Source organism: Triticum dicoccoides, chromosome 2B, assembly GCF_002162155.2.
Source record: "Triticum dicoccoides isolate Atlit2015 ecotype Zavitan chromosome 2B, WEW_v2.0, whole genome shotgun sequence".
Taxonomy (NCBI): domain Eukaryota; kingdom Viridiplantae; phylum Streptophyta; class Magnoliopsida; order Poales; family Poaceae; genus Triticum; species Triticum dicoccoides.
This window is the reverse complement of record NC_041383.1, coordinates 817676142-817699695: the sequence shown is the minus strand read 5'-3', so window position 1 is coordinate 817699695 and position 23554 is coordinate 817676142. Positions and strand designations below refer to the sequence as shown.

Genomic DNA, 23554 nt, shown 5'->3' with positions numbered 1-23554 from the left:
TCTACCAGACCTATTGTATTCCTTGCTCTGAGTTTGGCAAGAGAGTACAATTTTGATCTAAGAGTAGATAACTGGACAGCGGTCAAGAATATCCTTAGTGAGGACTAAGGAAATATTTCTCGATTATGGAGGTGATAAAAGAGCCCGTTGTAAAGAGTTACATGGGTGCAAACTTTTACACCGATCCAGATGACTCTAAGTCTCAATCTAGATACATATTGAAAGTGTGAGCAATTAGCTAGAATAGCTCCGTGCAGAGCATTATAGACATAGAATATTTGCAAAATACATACGGCTCTGTATGTGACAGACCCGTTGACTAAACTTCTGTCAATGGGTCTGTCACATACAGAGCTGTATGTACTTTGCAACTATTCTATGTCTATAATGATTTGGACGGAGCTACTCTAGCTAAATGCTCCCACTTTCAATATGTATCCATATCGAGACTCAGAGTCATCCGGACTAGTGTCAAAGCTTGCATCGATGTAACTCTTTATCACCTCCATAACCGAGAAATGTTTCCTTAGCCCTCTAAGGATAATTTTGACCGCTGTCTAGTGATCTACTCCTAGATCAGAATTGTACTCCCTTGCCAAACTCAGTGCAGGGTATACAATAGGTCTGGTATATAGCATGGCATACTTTATAGAGCCTGTGACTGAGGCATAGGAAATGACTTTTCATTCTCTTTCTATTTTCTGCTGTGGTCGGGTTTTGAGTCTTTACTCAATTTCACACCTTGCAACATAGGCTAGAACTCCTTATTTGACTGTTCCATTTTGAACTACTTCGAAATCTTGTCAAGGTATGTACTCATTGAAAAAACTTATCAAGCGTCTTGATCTATCTCTATAGATATTGATGCTCAATATGTAAGAAGCTTCACCGAGGTCTTTCTTTGAAAAACTCCTTTCAAACACTTTATGCTTTCCAAAAAATTCTACATCATTTCTGATCAACAATATGTCACTCACATATACTTATCAGAAAGGTTGTAGTGCTCCCACTCACTTTCTTGTAAATATAGGCTTCACCATAAGTCTGTATAAAACTATATGCTTTGATTAACTCATCAAAGCGTATATTCTCAGAGATGCTTGCACCAGTCCATAGATGGATCGCTGGAGCTTGCACGCTTTGTTAGCACCTTTAGGATTGACAAAACCTTTTTGTTGTATCATATACAACTCTTCTTGAAGAAATCCATTATGGAATGCAGTTTTGACATCCATTTTCCAGATTTCATCAAATGTGGCAATTGCTAACATGATTCGGACAGACTTAAGCATCGCTACGAATGAGAAAATCTCATTGTAGACAACAGAAAACCTTTTTGCGACAATTTGAGCTTTGTAGATAGTAACACTACTATCAGCGTCCGTCTTCCTCTTGAAGATCCATTTATTCTCAATGGCCTGCCGATCATCGGGCAAGTCAACCAAATTCCATACTTTGTTCTCATACATGGATCCCATCTCAGATTTCATGGCCTTAAACCATTTTGTGGAATCTGGGCTCATCGTCGCTTCCTCATAGTTCGTAGGTTCGTCATGGTCAAGTAACATGACCTCTAGAACAGGATTAGCGTACCAATCTGGTGCGGACCATACTCTGGTTGACCTACGAGGTTCGGTAGTAACTTGATCTGAAGTTTCATGATCATCATCATTAATCTTCCTCACTAATGGGTGTACGTATCACTGGAACTGATTTCTGTGATGAACTATTTACCAATTCGGGAGAAGGTACAATTACCTCATCAAGTTCTACTTTCATCCCACTGACTTCTTTCGAGAGAAACTCCTTTTCTAGAAAGGATCCATTCTTAGGAAAAAAGATCTTGCCTTCGGATCTATGATGGAAGGTGTACCCAGTAGTTTATTTTTGGGTATCCTATGAAGATTTACTTCTCTGATTTGGGTTCGAGCTTATCATGTTGAAACTTTTTCACATAAGCATCGCAGTCCCAAACTTTAAGAAACGACAGCTTAGGTTTCTTGCCAAACCACAGTTCATATGGTGTCATCTCCACGGATTTAGATGGTGCCCTATTTAACATGAATATAGCTGTCTCTATATGCATTACCCCAAAACGATAGTGGTAGATCGGTAAGAGACATCATAGATCGCACCATATATAATAAAGTACGGTTACGACGTTCGGACACACCATTACACTGTGGTGTTCCAGGTGGTGTGAGTAGTGAAATTATTTCACATTGTTTTAACTGAAGGCCGAACTCATAACTCAAATATTTTATCTCTGCGATCATATTGTAGAAACTTTTATTTTCTTGTTACGATGATTCTCCACTTCACTCTGAAATATTTTGAACTTTTCAAATGTTTCAGACTTGTGTTTCATCAAGTAGATATACCCATATCTGCTCAAATCATCTGTGAAGGTCAGAAAATAATGATACTTGCCGCGAGCCTAAACACTCATCGGACCGCATACATCAGTATGTATTATTTCCGATAAGTTAGTTGCTCACTCCATTGTTCCGGAGAACGGAGTCTTAGTCATCTTGCCCATGAGGCATGGTTCGCAAGCATCAAGTGATTCATAATCAAGTGATTTCAAAAGTCCATCAGCATGGAGTTTCTTCATGCGCTTTACACCAATATGACCTGAACGGCAGTGCCACAAATAAGTTGCACTATCATTATTAACTTTGCATCTTTTGGCTTCAATATTATGAATATGGGTATCACTACGATCGAGATCCAACAAACCATTTTATTGGGTGTATGACCATAGAAGGTTTTATTCATGTAAACAGAACAACAATTATTCTCTAACTTAAATGAATAACCGTATTGCAATAAACATGATCCAATCATATTCATGCTCAACGCAAACACCAAATAACATTTATTTTAGGTTCAACACTAATCCCGAAAGTATAGGGAGTGTGCGATGATGATCATATCAATCTTGGAACCACTTCCAACACACATCGTCACTTTACCCTTAACTAGTCTATGTTCATTCTACAACTCCCATTTCGAGTTACTACTCTTAGCAACTGAACCAGTATCAAATACCGAGGGGTTTCTATAAACACTAGTAAAGTACACATCAATAACATGTATATCAGATATAGCTTTGTTCACTTTGCCATCCTTCTTATCCACCAAATACTTGGGGCGGTTCCGCTTCCAGTGACCAGTCCCTTTGCAGTAGAAGAACTCAGTTTCAGGCTTAGGTCCAGACTGGGGCTTTTTCACTTGAGCAGCAACTTGTTTGCCATTCTTCTTGAAGTTCCCCTTCTTCCCTTTGCCCCTTTACTTGAAACTAGTGGTCTTGTTAACCATCAACACTTGATGCTCTTTCTTGATTTCTACCTTCGTCCATTTCAGCATCGTGAAGAGCTCGGGAATTAGTTTCGTCATCCCTTGCATATTATTGTTCATCACGAAGTTCTAGTAACTTGGAGATAGTGACTAGAGAACTTTGTCAATTACTATCTTATCTGGAATATTAACTCCCACTTGATTCAAGCAATTGTAGTACCCAGATAATCTGAGTACATGCTCACTAGTTGAGCTATTATCCTCCATATTGTTGGCAAAGTACTGTCAGAGGTCTCATACCTATTGATACGGGCATGAGTATGAAATACCAATTTCAACTCTTGGAACATCTTATATGCCCCGTGGCGTTCAAAACATTTTTGAAGTCCCGGTTCTAATGCGTAAAGCATAGTGCACTAAACTATCAAGTAGTCATCATACCGAGTTTTTGTAAAAAAGTTCATAACGTCTGCATCTGCTCCTGCAATAGGTCTGTCACCTAGCGGTTCATCAAGGACATAATTCTTCTGTGCAGCAAATGAGGAAAATCCTCAGATCACGGACCAAGTCCGCATCATTGCTATTACCATCTTTCAACTTATATTTCTCTAGGAACATATAAAAATAAATGGGGAGCTACATCGCGAGCTATTGATCTACAACATAGAGATGCTAATACTACCAGGACTAAGTTCATGATAAATTAAAGTTCAATTAATCATATTACTTAAGAACTCCCACTTAGATAGACATCCCTCTAATCATCTAAGTTATCACGTGATCCATATCAACTAAACCATGTCCGATCATCACGTGGTATGGAGTAGTTTTCAATGGTGAACATCACTATGTTGATCATATCTACTATATGATTCACGCTCGACCTTTGGGTCTGAGTGTTCCGAGGCCATATCTGCATATGCTAGGCTCGTCAAGTTTAACCCGAGTATTCTGCGTGTGCAAAGCTGGCTTGCACCCATTGTATGTGAACGTAGAGCTTATCACACCTGATCATCACGTGGTGTCTCGGCACAACAAACTTTCGCAACGGTGCATACTCAGGGAGAACACTTGTACCTTGAAATTTAGTGAGAGGTCATCTTATAATGCTACCATCAATCAAACCAAAATAATATGCATAAAAGATAAACATCACATCCAATAAATATAAGTGATATGATATGGCCATCATCATCTTGTGCCTTTGATCTTCATCTCCAAAGCACCTTCATCATCACCATCGTCAGCGGCGCGACACCTTGATCTCCATCGTAGCATCGTTGTCATCTCGCCAACTATTGTTTCTACGACTATTGCTACCGCTAAGTGATAAAGTAAAAACAATTACAGGGCGATTGCATTGCATACAATAAAGCAAGAACGATATGACTCCTGGCAGTTGCCGATAACTCTGTTACAAAACATGATCATCTCATACAATAAAATTTTGCATCATGTCTTAACCATATCACATCACAACATGCCCTGCAAAAACAAGTTAGACGTCCTCTACTTTGTTGTTGCATGTTTTACGTGGCTGCTATGGGCTGAGCAAGAACTGTTCTTACCTACGCATCAAAACCACAACGATTTTTCGTCAAGTATGTGATGTTTTAACCTTCAACAAGGACGGGGCGTAGCCACACTCGATTCAACTAAAGTTGGAGAAACTGATACCCACCAGCCACCTGTGTGCGAAGCACGTCGGTAGAACCAGTCTCGCGTAAGCGTACACATAATGTCGGTCCGGGCCGCTTCATCCAACAATACCGCCGAATCAAAGTATGACATGCTAGTAAGCAGTATGACTATTATCGCCCACAACTCACTTGTGTTCTACTCGTGCATATAACATCTACGCATAAACCTGGCTCGGATGCAACTGTTGTGGAACGTAGTAATTTCAAAAAAAAATCCTACGGACATGCAAGATCATGGTGATGCATAGCAATGAGAGGGGTGAGTGTTGTCTATGTACCCTCGTAGACCGTAAGCGGAAGCGTTTATCAACGCGTTTGATGTAGTCGTACACCTTCACGATCCGTCCCGATCAAGTACCGAACGTATGACACCTCCGCGTTCAGCACACGTTCAGCTCGATGACGTCCTCGCCTTCTTGATCCAGCAAGAGGGGTGATGTAGTAGATGAGTTCTGCTTGCACGACGGTGTGGTGACGGTGTTGGTGAAGAACAATCGCCGCAGGGCTTCGTCTAAGCACTACAAAAACTATGACGGAGGATAAACTAGAGGGGACGGGGTTGCTGGCACACGGCTTGGTGTTTCTTGATGTGTCTTGGGTGCTAGCCCTACCCCTCTATTTATATGTTGAGCCTTGGGGTCGAAACTTGGAATAAAAGCATCCACAAAGTCGGTTTCACGCGAAAGGCAAGAGTCCTTCTCGGACTCCTGGGCCAGACGCCAGGGTTCCCGGCGTGTGGACCCAGACGCCAGGGACCCTGGCGTCTGGCCCCTGGACTCCGCAAAACTTCCTTTTGCGCTTTCCAAAAACCTTGTGGGCTTTCCCCTTTGGCCCAAATAAAGTGTTCTCATACCCAAACATTTCGGGAAACATCCGAAACCTCTTCCGGTGAATTCCGGAACCCTTCCGAAGACCAAACACTATTATCCCATATATCAATCTTTATCTCCGGACCATTCCGGATTTCCTCGTCATGTTTGTGATCTCATCCGGGACTCCGAACAACATTCGGTTGCTAACATACATAACTCATATAGTACTATATCGTCAATGAACGTTAAGCGTGCGGACCCTACGGGTTCGAGAACTATGTAGACATGACTGAGACACCTCTCAGCCAATAACCAATAGCGGAACCTGGATGACCATATTGGCTCCTACATATTCTACAAAGATCTTTGTCGGTCGAACCGCATAACAACATACGTTGTTCCCTTTGTCCTCGGTATGTTACTTGCCCGAGATTCGATCGTCGGTATCACTATACCTAGTTCAATCTCGTTACCGACAAGTATCTTTACTCGTTCCTTAATGCATCATCCCGTAACTAACTCATTAGTTACATTGCTTGCAAGGCTTATAGTGATGTGCATTACCGAGAGGGCCCAGAGATACCTCTCCCATAATCGGAGTGACAAATCCTAATCTCGATCTATGCCAACTCAGCAAACACCATCGAAGACACCTGCAGAGCATCTTTATAATCACCCAGTTACGTTGTGATGTTTGATAGCACACAGAGTGTTCCTCCGGTATTCGGGAGTTGCATAATCTCATAGTCATAGGAACATGTATAAGTCATGAAGAAAGCAATAGCAACAAACTAAATGATCATCGTGCTAAGCTAATGGATTGGGTCAAGTCAATCAAATCATTCTCTAATGTTGTGATCCCATTCATCAAATGACAACTCATGTCTATGGCTAGGAAACTTAACCATCTTTGATTAACTAGCAAGTTAAGTAGAGGCATACTAGTGACACTTTGTTTGTCTATGTATTCACACATGTACTAAGTTTCCTGTCAATACAATTCTAGCATGAATAATAAACATTTATCATGATATAAGGAAATAAATAATAACTTTACTATTGACTCTAGGGCATATTTCCTTTAGTCTCCCACTTGCACTAGAGTCAATAATCTAGTTCACATCGCCATGTGATTTAACACCAATAGTTCACATCATTATGTGATTAACACCTATAGTTCACATCGCCATGTAACCAACACTCAAAGGGTTTACTAGAGTTAACAATCTAGTTCAGATTGCTATGTGATTAACACCCATAGAGTACTAAGGTGTGATCATGTTTTGCTTGTGAGAGAAGTTTAGTCCACGGGTCTGCCACATACAGAGCCATATGTATTTTGCAAATATTCTATGTCTACAATGCTTTGCATCAACGTAACTCTTTACGATGAACTCATTATCGCCTCCATAACCGAGAAATATTTCCTTAGTCCTCTAAGGATAATTTTGACCGTTGTCCAGTGATCTACTCCTCAGAACTGTACTCCCTTGCCAAACTCAGGGCAGGGTATACAATAGGTCTGGTATATAGCATGGCATACTTTATAGAACCTATGACTGAGGCATAGGAAATGACTTTCCATTCTCTTTCTATTTTCTACCGTGGTCGGGTTTTGAGCCTTTACTCAATTTCACACCTTGCAACACAAGCAAGAACTCCTTATTTGACTGTTCCATTTTGAACTACTTCAAAAATATTGTTAAGGTATGTACTCACTGAAAAAAATTATCAAGTGTCTTGTTCTATCTCTATAGATATTGATGCTCAATATGTAAGCAGCTTCACCGAGGTCTTTCTATGAAAAACTCCTTTCAAACACTCATTTATGCTTTCCAGAAAATTCTACATCATTTCCGATCAACAATATGTCACTCACATATACTTATCAGAAAGGATGTAGTGCTCCCACTCACTTTCTTGTAAATACAGGCTTCACTTGATGAATCTGTGATTGATGATATACCTCAATTACAGGCAGCAGAAAATGATGTTCTCTCTACACCATTTACTGAAAAAGAGGTTCATCAGGCAATATCCCAAATGAAGCCGAATAAAGCATCGAGACCAGATGGGTTTCCAGCTGAATTCTATAAGAAATGTTGGCATATTATTAAAGATGATCTTATGCCTATGTTTCATGATTTTTTCGACGGTCATTTGGAGTTGTTTCATCTTAACTTTGGTACGATAACGCTGCTACCTACGAAAGATGAGGCAGTTCGGATCGAACAATTCCGGCCCATTTGTCTGCTGAATGTGAGTTTCAAAATTTTCACAAAGGTTGGAACCAATAGATTGACACAAATTGCTCATTCGGTGATCCAACCAAGCCAGACGACATTCATGCCAGGACGATACATACTGGAAGGGGTGGTCGTTCTACATGAAACACTTCATGAGATCCACTCGAAGAAACTGGATGGGGTTATCTTCAAAGTGGACTTTGAGAAGGCGTATGATAAAGTAAAGTTACCTTTTCTTCAGCAGGCAATGCGCATGAAGGGTTTTAGTGAAACCTAGAGGAACCAAGTGGATACCCAAGTCCAGAAAAGTAGTGTTGGAATCAGGGTGAACGATGACATCGGTTATTATTTCCAGACACATAAGGGGTTGCGACAAGGGGATTCCATGTCTCCTCTTCTGTTTAATATTGTGGAAGATATGCTGGCCGTCATTATTGGCAGGGCCAAGCAGCATGGCCATGTAGAGGGTCTAGTTCCTCATCTAGTCAATGGAGGGGTATCCATTCTATTCATGGAACATGACATGGCTAAGGCACGTAATATGAAACTTATCTTCTGTCTCTTTGAACAATTGTCTGGCTTAAAAATTAATTTTCATAAGAGCGAGGTGTTCTTCTTGGGGAAGGCCAAAGACGAGGAACACACTTACAGGCAATTGTTCGGATGTGAATCAGGTGCTTTACCATTCAGTTACTTGGGTATACCGATCCATCACCATAAGCTATCCAATAAAGAATGGAAATGTATTGAAGAACAAATTGAAAAAAACTTAGCTGCTAGAAGGGCAAGCTTATGTCATATGGAGGTCGGCTAGTCCTGATTAACTCAGTACTGACTAATATGCCGATGTTTCTACTTTCGTTCTTCGAAATACCGAAAGGGGTTCGAAAGAGACTGGGAACTTAGAAATTAAGAACAAATGTCTTATGAGCAAATGGTTATACAGATTAGAGACAGAGCCGGAGGGCATGTGGTCTCAAATCCTGCGCAATAGTATATGCACTCAAAAACACTAGCCCAGGTTACCATGAGACCGACTGACTCACCGTTCTGGAAGGGACTTATGCGAAGAAGGAACTGTTCTTTTGTAGGGTCAAATTCTTGGTTGGCAATGGGATGTCAACAAGATTGTGGGAGGATACGTGGTTAGGAGAGAGACCCCTGGCCGTCCAATATCCTACCCTCTATAATATTGTGCAACGTAAGGAGGATTACGTAGGCACCGTCCTTCAAACAATTCCCTTGAACATCCAGTTCATACGTGTGTTAGTTGGTGAGAGATGGACCGCCTGGAAGCACCCGGTTCGGAGATTGATAGAAGTTCAACTCTCCATCAGCCGGATTCAACACAATGGAAGTTAACTAAGAATGGGATGTTTACGGTGAAATCATTCTATATGGATCTGATTAACTAAGAATGGGATGTTTACGGTGTTAAGATTCCTTTGCTATTAAAATCTTCATGTGGTTTGTCCACAAACAAGTGATACTCACAAAGGACAACTTAATTAAGAGGTGATGGGTAGGCAGTTCGCGGTGTTGTTTTTGTGATCATGATGAAACAATACAACACTTATTTCTTGAATGCCCACTTGCCAAGATACTTTGGAGAACGATTCATATAGCTTTCAATGTTAATCCTCCAGTAGATATTGCGTCTTTGTTTGGGACGTGGTTAGCTGGGGTTGAACATATTACCGCGGCTCGTATTCGGATTGGAATATGTGCGCTATTATGGGCTATATGGAACTGCAGGAATGATATGATTTTTAACAGACAACACACTTTAACTTTTTTGCAGGTTATCTTCAGAGCTACAACTTGGATCCGTACGTGGTCCTTACTCACTCCTATGGACTCCAGGGAGCCTTTGGTTACTTGGTGCAACTAATGGGAGATGGTAGCTCGGGTTATATTCAACCGGTTCGGATGGCGCTCGCATAACAGGATAGGAGTCTAGGGAGCTTATCCTTCTTATCACCGTACTGGTTATCCTTATCCGCATGTAATTTTCCTTATTTTACTTTGTTTTGCTCCGTTTCTGAGTTGTAAGACTTTAATGACGATACTTTCTGGATTGTTAATAAGATGACCGTATGCATCATCATGATGCAGAGGCCGGGGGCATATGCCTCCATTTCCAAAAAAAATCTCCTAGTGATTCTAGGATATACACGCTCGCTGACACAGCCAACATAGAGGCAATTATTTTGTCACAATTCACAAAGATAAGACCATTTTGATTACAACAGTGCCAATCATACATGTGCGGATTGCTGCTGGTTCAAGCTAAGAATCTAGCTTTTCTCATGGCGGCAATGCGGAAAGAAAGATACTTGTAAAAGTGCATACAAGAAAAGATGGCTATATGCATCATTAGTTGGTGCAGAGGTCGGGAAGTAAAAAACACTCCCATTATAAAATGCAAAGAAAATCTTGGCTCAGTGATCGGGCATGCGGTTGTGTAGCATGACGATCCGAATTCAATTTGTAAAATTGACAGGTGATGCATAGGGTTTTTTCTCCATTTACTGAGAATCAAGTTTGGTCTGTGATGGAACAACCCATCAAGAAATATCTTGATACTCATTTTAAAAACATTCTGAAGACCATGTTTATCTTGGTACTCATACTAAAGTGGATGTATGCATCCCTAATTGGTGCAGAGGCCAGGAAGTGAAAATCTCTCCCATTTTTAAAGGACCCCCTCGCGTTGTCACCCCAGGGCGGCGCCAGGGGGATCAGATCCCAGCTCTGCTGGCCTCACAACCCACAGCGGATCCTGCCACCACTGCCACTGGCGTTGTCCACGGGAGCGGCAGCGCGAGTCCCAAGGCACTGAGGCAGGAGGAGGAGGCGGCAACCCCTCGAGGCAGCTGGGGCACCTCGGGCGGGTGGCTTCACGATGTAGCCTAGGCGGCTCCCTGGCTGTGCGGCGGCAACCGACAACCCCATGGCTGGTGATGCTGGCAATGGTGGGCATGGCGGCAGCGGCGGATCTAGATCGCACCCAGACCCCTCATCGATTCTTCAAGTGGATGATCAGCGGCGCAATGGGGCATCCGGCTTTAGATGTTAGGCTTTGGTGCGATGTCTGTTTGGTATTCGACTCAGACATTCGACACCCCTTCATCAAATGGATAGGAGTAGCGACAGATGTTGCCAAGATGATGGCTTCAGGCTTACTGATACACTACTTTGTAAGGTTTTTATGAATAATTAATAAAATGACTGCATGCATCATCTAGATATAGATGCCGGGGGTATATCCTCCTTTTTAAAAATAAAATATAGAAGAAAAGAAAAGAAACGATAGAAGGAAGGCAAGCAAGAAAGCATGTACTATTACAGCGGCTCCAGCTTTCAGTACTGGCTTGTTACGATGACCGTCAACAAGTTCCTTCAGGTTCTGCCGATCTTCGTCGGTGTAGGAACCCTTAAGCCAAACTGTCTTGAGATGGCCCATAGGTTTTAGCCCATGTTTGTTAGAAACGCGGAAAAACGATCCTTTAGAGCATTGGATTAACAGCACCTCAACATAGTCGAATATGCCTAGATATCCGAAAGTTACCTCTAACTTGGAGCTGCAATCCATCTTGAGGACCCGAGGTTTACAAGGATCATCCCGACAGAACTGGAAGTAAGGGAATTCACCCCACGAGTCAAAATCAACCTTCTGGTCTCCCTGCCCCTTGATGCAGAGACGCTTTAGGATACTAGAACACGTACGGCAATTTGTCTTCCAAGAATAAGTCCATGTCCTTTGCCTTTGTAATAGTCATCTCAAGATCCAACTTTCTGAGATTGACCAGAGCCTTGATAGTGTCTGGCAATTTCCTTATACACCCGTACAGCTTGAGGCTCTTTAGGGTCTCAGGTGGCTTGAAACTATCGTCGAGGCAATCCTCGTTGAATCACACTGACAAGGATTCCAGATGGCAATCCTCATCCAAGAGGGTAGAACACAGCAGCTGCCAGCTTTTCTTATTGATGCCGCATACTCTGAGCTTGAGCAATTGAGTTAGTTTTGTGAGCTGCTTCAGAAAGGCATCCCCACCTGCTGTACTGACATTCACCAGGCCGCAAGTTTTTCAATCCCCACGGGAACCTTAACACCACGATTATGATGTTGGGCCTCTCTCTCTCTCTCTCTCCGACCCACACAAGCTCCAGGTACGTGACAGGTTGGATGCCCATGTCATCTTTCGTATCATTGACCTGTGCTGGGCTTCCGGTGATCTTGCTACCTGTGAAGGGCTTTCGGCAATGCCATTTTCAGGTGATGCTGGTACTATTGGCTGGCCTGCAGATATGCTGCTATCACCGCCTTCTAGCTCTGGTGATGTTGCTGCCGGTAGCTGGCTTGTGACCCCATCAATGTCTTCTAATGATGCCGAGGTCCAATCTTGATCTGTACCAGCATGGATGTATTGCACCTTATGTAGCTTGATGATAGAAGATGGCAACATGACTATGGAGGTGAATCTTACATCAAGAGTCTGTAGCTGCCTCAGCCCTCCCAATGTATCCGGCAGCCGGCTAATCTTCCTGCATCCTCGTAAGGAGACGAACTTGAGGCTCAACAGCTTCACAAAGATCTGCTCAATATAAGCATTTGCTACATCTATCATGTCTTCTAGGTCCAGCACTCGAAGCCTCTTCATCTTGTCGGAGATAAAGAGTGAACACCATGTCCCAAACATTGTCAAAGACCGCAGCCGTGTAAGGTCGATGCTCTCAAACACATTTTGGTCCCTGCGCCAGTTTCTCATTATGGTCAGGTGTTGTCCTGTGCGTGGTGTGTTTGGACTGCAACGTCCATCCAATGCAAAAACCAGATTATCTTCCATTGACTGCGAGATGATGTATTCACGGAAGAAACAATTGACTTGACAAGTGTCCATGCTTCTTGCTTGCTGGATTATGCTCTGTTCAATGATCTCAGATAAGAGTTTTTGCGCGCTCTCCATTGCGGTTCAACCAGGTGTGTCCCTTACCGATGACAAAGGAAACAATGTATGTTGTTATGCGGTTTGACCAATAAAGATCTTCATAGAATATGTAGGAACCAATATGAGCATCCAGGTTCTGCTATTGATTATAAATAGAGACGTGTCTCGGTCATGTCTACATAGTTCTCGAATCCGTAGGGTCCGCATGCTTAAAGTTCGGTGACGATCGGTATTATGAGTTTTTTTTATGTACCGAAGGTAGTTAGGAGTCCCGGATATGACCACGGACATGACGAGGAGTCTCGAAATGGTCGCGACGTAAAGATTGATATATTGGACAACTATATTCAGACACCGGAAGTGTTCCAGGTGGTTTCGGAGAAAACCGGAGTGCCGGAGGGTTACTGGAACCCCCCCTCCCCGGGAGAAATAGTGGGCCTTATGGGCCTTAGTGGAGAGAGAGAGGGCTGGTTTCGGTGTCAAAACCGGCGGATCTCAGGTAGGGGGTCCCGAACTGTGCGTCTAGGCGGATGATAACAGGAGACAAGGGACACGATCTTTTTACCCAGGTTCGGGCCCTCTCGATGGAGGTAAAACCCTACTCCTTCTTGATTAATATTGATGATATGGGTAGTACAAGAGTAGATCTACCACGAGATCAGAGAGGCTAAACCCTAGAAGCTAGCCTATGGTATGATTGTTGTTCGTCCTACGGACTAAAACTCTCCGGTTTATATAGACACCGGAGAGGGCTAGGGTTACACAGAGGCAGTTACAATGGGAGGAGATCTACATATCGTATCGCCAAGCTTGCCTTCCACGCCAAGGAAAGTCCCATCCGGACACGGGACGAAGTCTTCAATCTTGTATCTTCATAGTCCGGGAGTCCGGCCAAAGGTCATAGTCCGGCCATCCGGACACCCCCTAATCCAGGACTCCCTCAGCTGGCCTAGGGCAGGCCACGCCCCCCTCCCCCTATGGTCCGAAATGGACTAGGAGAGGGGGGGGGGGCGCCCCCCTTTCCTTCTCCCTCTCCCCCTTCCTTTCCTCCTCCTAGTAGGAGTAGGAAAGAGGGGAGTCCTACTCCTACTAAGAGGAGGACTCCTCCTCCTGGCGCGCCTACAGGGGCCGGCCGGCCTCCCCCTTGCTCCTTTATATACGGGGGCAGGGGCACCTCTAGACACACAAGTTGATCTGTTGATCTCTTCCAGCCGTGTGCAGTGCCCCCCTCCACCATAATCCACCTCGATCATATCGTAGCAGTGCTTAGGCGAAGCCCTACGTTGGTAGCATCATCATCACCGTCATCACGCCGTCGTGCTGATGAAAATCTCCGGCAAAGCTTTGCTGGATCAGATCTCGCGGGATGTCATCGAGTTGAAAGTGTCCTGAACTCGGAGGTGTCGTGCGTTCGGTACTTGGATCGGTCGGAGCGTGAAGATGTACGACTTCATCAACCGCGTTGTGCTAACGCTTCCGCTTTTGGTCTACGAGGGTACGTGGACACACTGTCCCCTCTCATTGCTATGCATCACCAAGATCTTGCGTGTATGTAGGAATTTTGTGAAATTACTACGTTCCCCAAAAACAACGTGGTAGGTAGATCAAAAGAAGGCCAACAAGATTACACGGCCAATGTTCTACAAGGTTATAATTTCGTCGTTCAGTTTCTGGCCGGTTTAATTGATCTGCCATTTAATGAGGTGATCGATGGAAATATCTTCTATGTGAGTGCACTCTCCACAGAGTTAATGAAGCTTTGTGCACTTGATCGAGTTTTGGATGCCCTACTCGGGCATAGTAAAGTGTATTTAGTTGATCATTTTTACATGCACTGCCATGATGTCTACTGCACAATCTTCTTCTTGTAGACGTTGTTGGGCCTGCAAGTGCACAGTTTTGTAGGACAATAGCAAATTTCCCTCAAGTGGATGATCTAAGGTTTATCAATCCGTGGGAGACGTAGGATGAAGATGGTCTCTCTCAAACAAACCTGCAACCAAATAACAAAGTGTCTCTTGTGTCCCCAACACACCCAATACAATGGTAAATTGTATAGGTGCACTAGTTCGGCGAAGAGATGGTGATACAAGTGCAATATGGATGGTAGATATAGGTATTTGTAATTTGAAAATATAAAAACAGCAAGGTAACTAAATGATAAAAGTGAGCGTAAACGGTATTGCAATGATAGGAAACAAGGCATAGGGTTCATACTTTCACTAGTGCAAGTTCTCTCAACAATAATAACATAGATAGATCATATAACAATCCCTTAACATGCAACAAATAGTCACTCCAAAGCAACTAGTAGCGGAGAACAAACGAAGAGATTATGGTAGGGTACGAAACCACCTCAAAGTTATTCTTTCGGATCGATCTATTCAAGAGTTCGTACTAGAATAACACCTTAAGACACAAATCAACCAAAACCCTAATGTCACCTAGATACTCCATTGTCACCTCAAGTATCTGTGGGCATGATTATACGATATGCATCACACAATCTCAGATTCATCTATCCAACCAACACAAAGTACTTCAAAGAGTTCCCCAAAGTTTCTACCGGAGAGTCAAGACGAAAACGTGTGCCAACCCCTATGCATAGGTTCATGGACGGAACCCGCAAGTTGATCACCAAAACATACATCAATTGGCACGTGATATCCCATTGTCACCACAGATAAGCACGGCAAGACATACATAAAGTGTTCTCAGATCCTTAAAGACTCAATCCGATAAGATAACTTCAAGAGGAAAACTCAATTCATCACAAGAGAGTAGAGGGGGAGAAACATCGTAAGATCCAACTATAATAGCAAAGCTCGCGATACATCAAGATCGTGCCATAGAGAGAACATGAGAGAGAGAGAGATGAAACACATAACTACTGGTACATACCCTCAGCCCCGAGGGTGAACTACTCCCTCCTCGTCATGCAGAGCGCCGGGATGATGAAGATGGCCACCGGTGAGGGATTTCCCCTCCGGCAGGGTGCCAGAACAGGCTCCCAAGAGGATTTTGGTGGCTACAGAGGCTTGCGGCGGTGGAACTCCCGATCTATCTTCGTATTCGATGGTTTTAGGGTATAAGGGAATATATATGCAAAAGAAGTCGGTCTGGGGAGCCTCGAGCGGCCCACGAGAGTGGAGGGTGCGCCCAGGGGGGTGGGCGCACCCCCTATCTCATGGCTTCCTCGAAACTTCCCTGACTTGCACTCAAAGTCCCCTAGATTGCTTCTGTTCCAAAAATAACTTCTCCGAAGGTTTCATTCCGTTTGGACTCCGTTTGATATTCCTTTTCTTCGAAACACTAAAATAGGCAAGAAAACAACAATATGGGTTGGGCCTCCGATTAGTAGGTTACTTCCAAGAATGATATAAATGTGTAAAATAAAGCCCATAAACATCCAAAAGGGGTAATATAATAGCATGGGACAATAAAAAATTATAAGGATACGTATCAAGCATCCCCAAGCTTAATTCATGCTCGTCCTCAAGTAGGTAAATGATAAAAATAGAATTTCTGATGTGGAATGCTACCTAGCATAATTCTCAATGTAATTTCCTTTATTGTGGCATGAATGTTCAGATCCAAATGATTCAAGATAAAAGCTTATAAAATATAAAAATAATAATGCTTCGAAGCATACTAGCAAATAATCATGTCCTATCAAAATAGCATAGCCAAAGAAAGCTTATACCTACAAAATCATATAGTTAGGCCATGCTTCATTTTCATTACACAAAATACTCCCATCATGTACAACCCCGATGACGTGCCGAGCAATTGGTTCATACTTTTTAACGCGCTTCAGCTTTTTTCAACTCTTACGCAATACATGAGCGCAAGCCATGGACATAGCACTATGGTGGTATATGGTGGTGGTTGTAAGGACAAAAAGGGAGAAGATAGTCTCACATCAACTAGTCGTATTAACGGGCTATGGAGATGCCCATCAATAGATATCAATGTGAGTGAGTAGGGATTGCCATGCAACGGATGCACTAGAGCTATAAATATATGAAAGCTCAACAAAAGAAACTAAGTGGGTGTGCATCCAACTTGCTTGCTCATGAAGACCTGGGGCATTTTGAGGAAGCCCATCATTGGAATATACAAGCCAAGTTCTATAATGAAAAATTCCCACTAGTATATGAAAGTGACAACACAAGAGACTCTCTATCATGAAGATCATGGTGCTATTTGAAGCACAAGTGTGGAAAAGAGATAGTAACATTGTCCCTTCTCTCTTTTCTCTCATTATTATTATTTTTTCTTTTTTCTCCTTTTTTTATTTTCTTTTTTTCTTTTCTTTTTTTCTTTTCTTTTTCCTTTTCTTTTTTTCTTTGGCCTTTCTCTTTTTTCTTTTTTTATAAAGTCCGAAGTCTCATCCCGACTTGTGGGGGAATCATAGTCTTCATCATCCTTTCCTCACTGGGACAATGCTCTAATAATGAAGATCATCACACTTTTATTGATTTACAACTCAAGAATTACAACTCAAAACTAGAACAAGATATGACCCTATATGAATGCCTCCGGCAGTGTACCGGGATATGCAATGAATCAAGAGCGACATGTATGAAAATTATGGAGGTGGCTTTGCCACATACACGATGTCAACTACATGATCATGCAAAGAGCAATATGACAATGATGATGCGTGTCAAAATAATGGAACGGTGGAAAGTTGCATGGCAATATATCTCGGAATGGCTATGGAAATGCCATAATAGGTAGGTATGGTGGCTGTTTTGAGGAAGGTAAATAATGGGTGCAAGATACCGGCGAAAGTTGCGCGGTATAATAGAGGCTAGCTAAGTGGAAGGATGAGTCTGCGTATATCCATGGACTCACATTAGTCATAAAGAACTCATATACTTATTGCAAAATTCTACTTAGCCCTGGAAGCTAAGTACTACTATGCATGCCCCTAGAGGGATAGATTGGTAGGAAAAGACCATCGCTCATCCCCGACTGCCACTCATAAGGAAGACAATCAAAAGAGCACCTCATGCAACAAATTTGTCACACAACTTTTACCATACGTGCATGCTACGGGACTTGCCAACTTCAACACAAGTATTTCTCAATTTCATAATTACCCACTAGCATGACTCTAACATTACTACCTTTATATCTCAAAACAATTAGCAAGTATCAAATTGATCATAGCATCCAATTCACTTCCTACGATAGTTTTTATTATTCCCAACTTGGATGCCTACCATTCTAGGACTAATTTTATAACCATAGCAAATACCATGTTGTTCTATAAGACTCTCAAAATAATATAAGTGAACCATGAGAGATCTGGAATTTCTACAAAATATAAACACCGCCGTGCTCTAAAAGATATAAGTGAAGCACTAGATACTCAAGTTGATCACCAAAACATACATCAAGTGGCACGTGATATCCCATTGTCACCACAGATACGCACGGCAAGACATACATATAGTGTTCTCAAATCCTTAATAAAGACTTAATCCGATAAGATAACTTCAAGAGGAAAACTCAATTCATCACAAGAGAGTAGAGGGGGAGAAACATCGTAAGATCCAACTATAATAGCAAAGCTCGCGATACATCAAGATCGTGCCATAGAGAGAACACGAGAGAGAGAGAGATCAAACACATAGCTACTGGTACACACCCTCAGCCCCGAGGGTGAACTACTCCCTCCTCGTCATGGAGAGCGCCCGGATGATGAAGATGGCCACCGGTGAGGGATTCCCCCTCCGGCATGGTGCCGGAACGGGCTCCCAAGAGGTTTTTGGTGGCTACAGAGGCTTGCGGCGGTGGAACTCCCGATCTATCTTCGTATTCGATGGTTTTAGGGTATAAGGGACTATATAGGTGAAAGAAGTCGGTCGGGGGAGCCTCGAGGGGCCCACGAGAGAGGAGAGCGCGCCCAGGGGGGTGGGCACACCCCCCTATCTCGTGGCTTCCTCGAAACTTCCCTGACTAGCACTCCAAGTCCCTTGGATTGCTTCCGTTACGAAAATAACTTCTCCAAAGGTTTCATTCCGTTTGGACTCCGTTTGATATTCCTTTTCTTCGAAACACTGAAATGGGCAAGAAAACAACAATATGGGATGGGCCTCCGGTTAGTAGGTTAGTCCCAAGAATGATATAAATGTGTAAAATAAAGCCCATAAACATCCAAAAGGGGTAACATAATAGCATGGAACAATCAAAAATTATAGATACGTTGGAGATGTATCATGCCACAACCTTGAATCCGGAATTAGCCAGCAACTCATCTTGGACTACCTCTTCCCGTGCATGATTATGACCCATCCGTAAAAGGACATCTTTCTGTTGCATAATGTGACTAGTAAGTTGTTAACGTTCACTCGTTTATTATGAAATATATTTTGTTGACCTTCTAGTTTGATCTCATCCATGCTAATTTATTTGTTTATTGAGCAGCGACCAACTTTGGATTGTAATCGCGCTATTGCCGATGCAGTGCTTGGCATATTTCTTCGATTTGAAGAGAGACCCTCAGAAGCAATGGACAAAATTGAAGGCGGTTCTAAATGATGCTCTACGCAAGTGTAAGAACTTCAACAACAAGGTAACACAGTATTCAAAATTCAAGTTCACCACTAGCGCTTGTTGCTGTCAAGAACCAAATATCAGAACCTCCCACATGTCCAGCTACTTTGCCAGTGCTGTCATGAATGACTATTTGAAGAAAACTCAATGTTTGTGAAATCATAGCCACATCATCAATTGGTCTGAGGAGATGGAGAACGACAATGACATAGGAGAATTATTATGTGAACCTGAGCGCATCCAAAAGGAGTTGGCCAAAATCATTAACAAGGAGGTTGTAAATGAGGATGGGAAGTACCACTACGCGTCAGAGTCAAATGAAGAAAGACTTCATCGAGTAGAAGACACATTTCGGTCATCGATTGCCAGCGAACAAGTTACTGGAGACAATTTTTTAAAACAACTTCATAAACTATTGATTCTTTATTGAGACATACATGTTTGTTTCTCCGACACTTTTTATACCCAGCTGATTTGCTTCAATATTACTCTTATTTATTGTGGCGACTTTATAATAATTAATGTACTGCATGATTGTTTGAATGGTGATACAGCATTCTATATTCGTGGTGCAATGTGATGATTGAGTGCAAAATACTCTAACCACGTCATTAAAATGCTGTCACGGCAGCAACAAAATCTGCCATGGCAGCAATGTTTATGTATGCGTATACCATTACCAATGGCGGGCGGAGAAAATTGTTCTAGACATCGCACGCCACTGAATCTATTAGAAACGGTGGCAGGCAGAGATTACAGTTGTGACGGGCAATACTTAGTGACCGCCACTAGAATTAGCCACCAATGGCGGGCGCCTGCCCGCTACTGATGCCGTAATAGCAGTGGTAGGAGGTCGGTGACGGGCAGCCCTGTGTGCCTATATTAGCTCTAATCTTGACGCGTGCGCTCGTGGCCGGATCTTGCAGAGCTGGCAGGGTGTGGATGTTGGAGGTTGCGTAAGCGCTGATCGAGGGTATGCATGTAGGTAGCGCAACGGCCGGGCATAAGCATCCATGAATTTGTTAGCAGCCAAGTCGTGCGGCCGGTTTGCATGGGTGGTGTACGTGCGTCTGCATGTAGCTAGATTAGTTGAAATAGTGGCTGGTGTGGTGGCCGGGTGGTGTGTCTGCACCTGGGTATAAAAGGCCCTCCACTGTACTGCTTGTAGTTGGGCCGGTCTGTTGCCGTGTCACGGTGACAGTATGTGCCAAGCCGAAGGGGAGAGACCTAAGGAAGATGTAGTTTCCGTCGGGACTGTGGTACGCGCATGGGCGATGTGAGAGTTCTTCCGGGGTTGTGCTGCGTGTGTGTGTGCGTGTGTACCTCTATATGTATGTGTGTTTTAGTCGTTGAGTTGAATAGAAGCCAACATACAGGCCGTTCGGCTGTCGGGGCGTTCGTCGCCGGAAAATTCTGTTCATCTACTTCTACCTTCGTCCGGTGTTCGTCGCCGGAGGGCGGTTCGGTGTATATGTCGCCGATGGGTTTGTCCCAACAGCGTCTCCCGCCATTACTCGCCTTTTCTCACGCGCCACTAATAGGTATTCCTACAGTAGTGTTGGATCCAACTCCCTTAGCGCAAGACCTCTTTTAAACACTACAGTGCCCTACTCAAAAGTTAAAACCATGTATGTTGTATAATTTGAGAGATATTTAATATATGTAACAAGCAGTACCGTAATTAGGCACTATGTACGTATTAGTATTCTCAATGGATTAACTGTAATCACCATATAAATATATTGGGTCGACTTTTTGAGTGATAAGTTGTTAATATAGAAAGAGCCCTTTGCATGGTTCAAATACAATGACTTCTTGAGAGTCAAACATTCCTCTGTCTCAAACCCATCTCCGTGTCATTTCATTGAACACCTCTTGTGTGTGTTGGCACTGGCTGCAGTGTCACGCGGCGAATAAGGACAAGGCGGTGATGGGTGCCGTTCTGACTCGCTATCTCCCTACCTCGCTATCCAGCCTCCCTCGTGTCCTCTCACCACGTGGCACTGCTCCCAGACATGGAGAGGGAAATCGGGTAAAGCATCTTATGGCCAGTTCTTTTGGTGGCTTTTAGAATAAGCTAGCTTATTCTAGAAGCCCAACTAATTTTATTTTTTTAGAAGCCTAATAGTCTTGACTAGTAGACTTCTAAAAAGAAAATTTTAATTGAGCTTCTAGAATAAACTGGGTAGGGGGCAGCTTATTCTGGAAGCCCAGAAAAGCTAACCAAAGAACTAGCCCTTAGACTCGTCCTTCCATCACAATTATAGTCCTTTTTTCCTTGAGCATCCTCTTCATTTTTTCCGGTCCTCTCTCTCACTAGATGGAAAATGCGGCTTGCCGCACCCCGCACCCCTGGCGGGTGCGGTCATATCTAACCCGGCGACCATCCAACACAGTAGGTCATGCTTCAAATTCGATAGATTGACATGATGAAAGGGAAACATGCGCAGGTTTGGACCATCATACCAAAAGAAATGAAGAATTTCATCACACAATAACTTCAAAGCAATGAACATCATACCAAAATGAGAACACAATTTAGTGCTCATCCTTAATCTCTTCTATCCATGCATCATACAATAGCCATGCAGTACATGGTGCCTCTCCAGGACAACGGAAATAGTACAAAGATCAAAGATATCAAAAGCAAGGTGGAGTGCTAATACTATTCCTCTGTCAAGAAATATAAGATCGTTTAGATCACTACCTAATACTATGTTATAATATTAGACCATATATATAGATAGTTGGGCCCCGTCCGATAGCCTTGTTGGCTTACTCTTTGCATGTTGTATTGTGAGGACCTGCCGATGGATATACTTTGTTAGGTTGGGCATTCATAAACAAATTCTGGACACACAAAAACAAATCACGAACCAAGCGGCTTAATTCGATACAAATTAAGAGGCTCTCATAATGTAACCATATGAATACATTTTTAGATGACAAACAACAAACCATGGCAATAAAATAGTAAGCAACGACCATATGGCAGGGAATAGCAACAATCATTCCTTGTACCAAGTCATGGAAGCATAAACTAATAAATGTATATGCTACCATATTGATCAATCAAGATCGTCTCTCCGGCCGAATTGGCAAAGAAAGACATAGTTTTTTGCTGGTAAGTGAACCTATTCTGGCTAGCCATGTCTGGGTCTGTTGCTATTCTGTCAAAGCTAATTGGAAGTTGCATTTTTTAATTTTAGTTCTAATGTATCCATCTGATTTTTGTTATAAGAATTTCCCTCTCAATTCCTGTGTTTTTATTTTATATTTGGCATTGTGCTTACTAACATGACATACTCGGTCATGAATCTTGTTTATAAGCACTGGTCGGCCTAAAAAGAGAAGCATCAAAACCAAACATCAGAAAAGTAAATGTGTGTAAACTACAAGAGGCCATTATACAACTACTTTAATAGTGTTGTAATCTATGCATCTTACAGACCCAAGCCAATATTTCTAAATGTATAAACAAAAAGATACAGAGTTGTGACAGAAGAAATGGTAGGTAAGTAATTTGATGATGCCAAAATAACATTGATAAATATGTGACTCGCTATCAATCTCACATGGCTCACCAAGAATCAATCAAACCGAGGACCAACATGGGAGGTACAGTCATACCTGTCTTCCACTCTAATGGGGCAAATAAATTGGCTCATGTGTACCAGTCGAACATGCCTCAGGTGCCAGCACCTGCTCCTCGTTGTCATTAATCTCCACAAAGGTTAGTAAATAATCTATGTATAGAAAGGCAAGCAGGTGTACGTAAGTCAGTATTCACTTTCAGGACATACAATTTTTTGATCGCACAGAGACACTAACTAATCAACCTAGTGTTCCTAAAGTAGAAAGATAACTATTCATCCACTTCCTGCCAAAAAAGAAGATAACTATGCATCTATCGAACAGTTAGTGGAGAAAAGCAAGTAAAGATCTTGTACACACTAATCTATACCTTTAGTTGACCA

The 23554-nt window shown here is 42.7% G+C and overlaps 1 pseudogene; it reads right to left on the bottom strand.

The window, feature by feature from the left end:
- LOC119361558 overlaps positions 1–21088 on the bottom strand; it is a 55214-nt pseudogene extending 34126 nt beyond the window's left edge.
- Positions 21089–23554: the final 2466 nt, after the last annotated feature.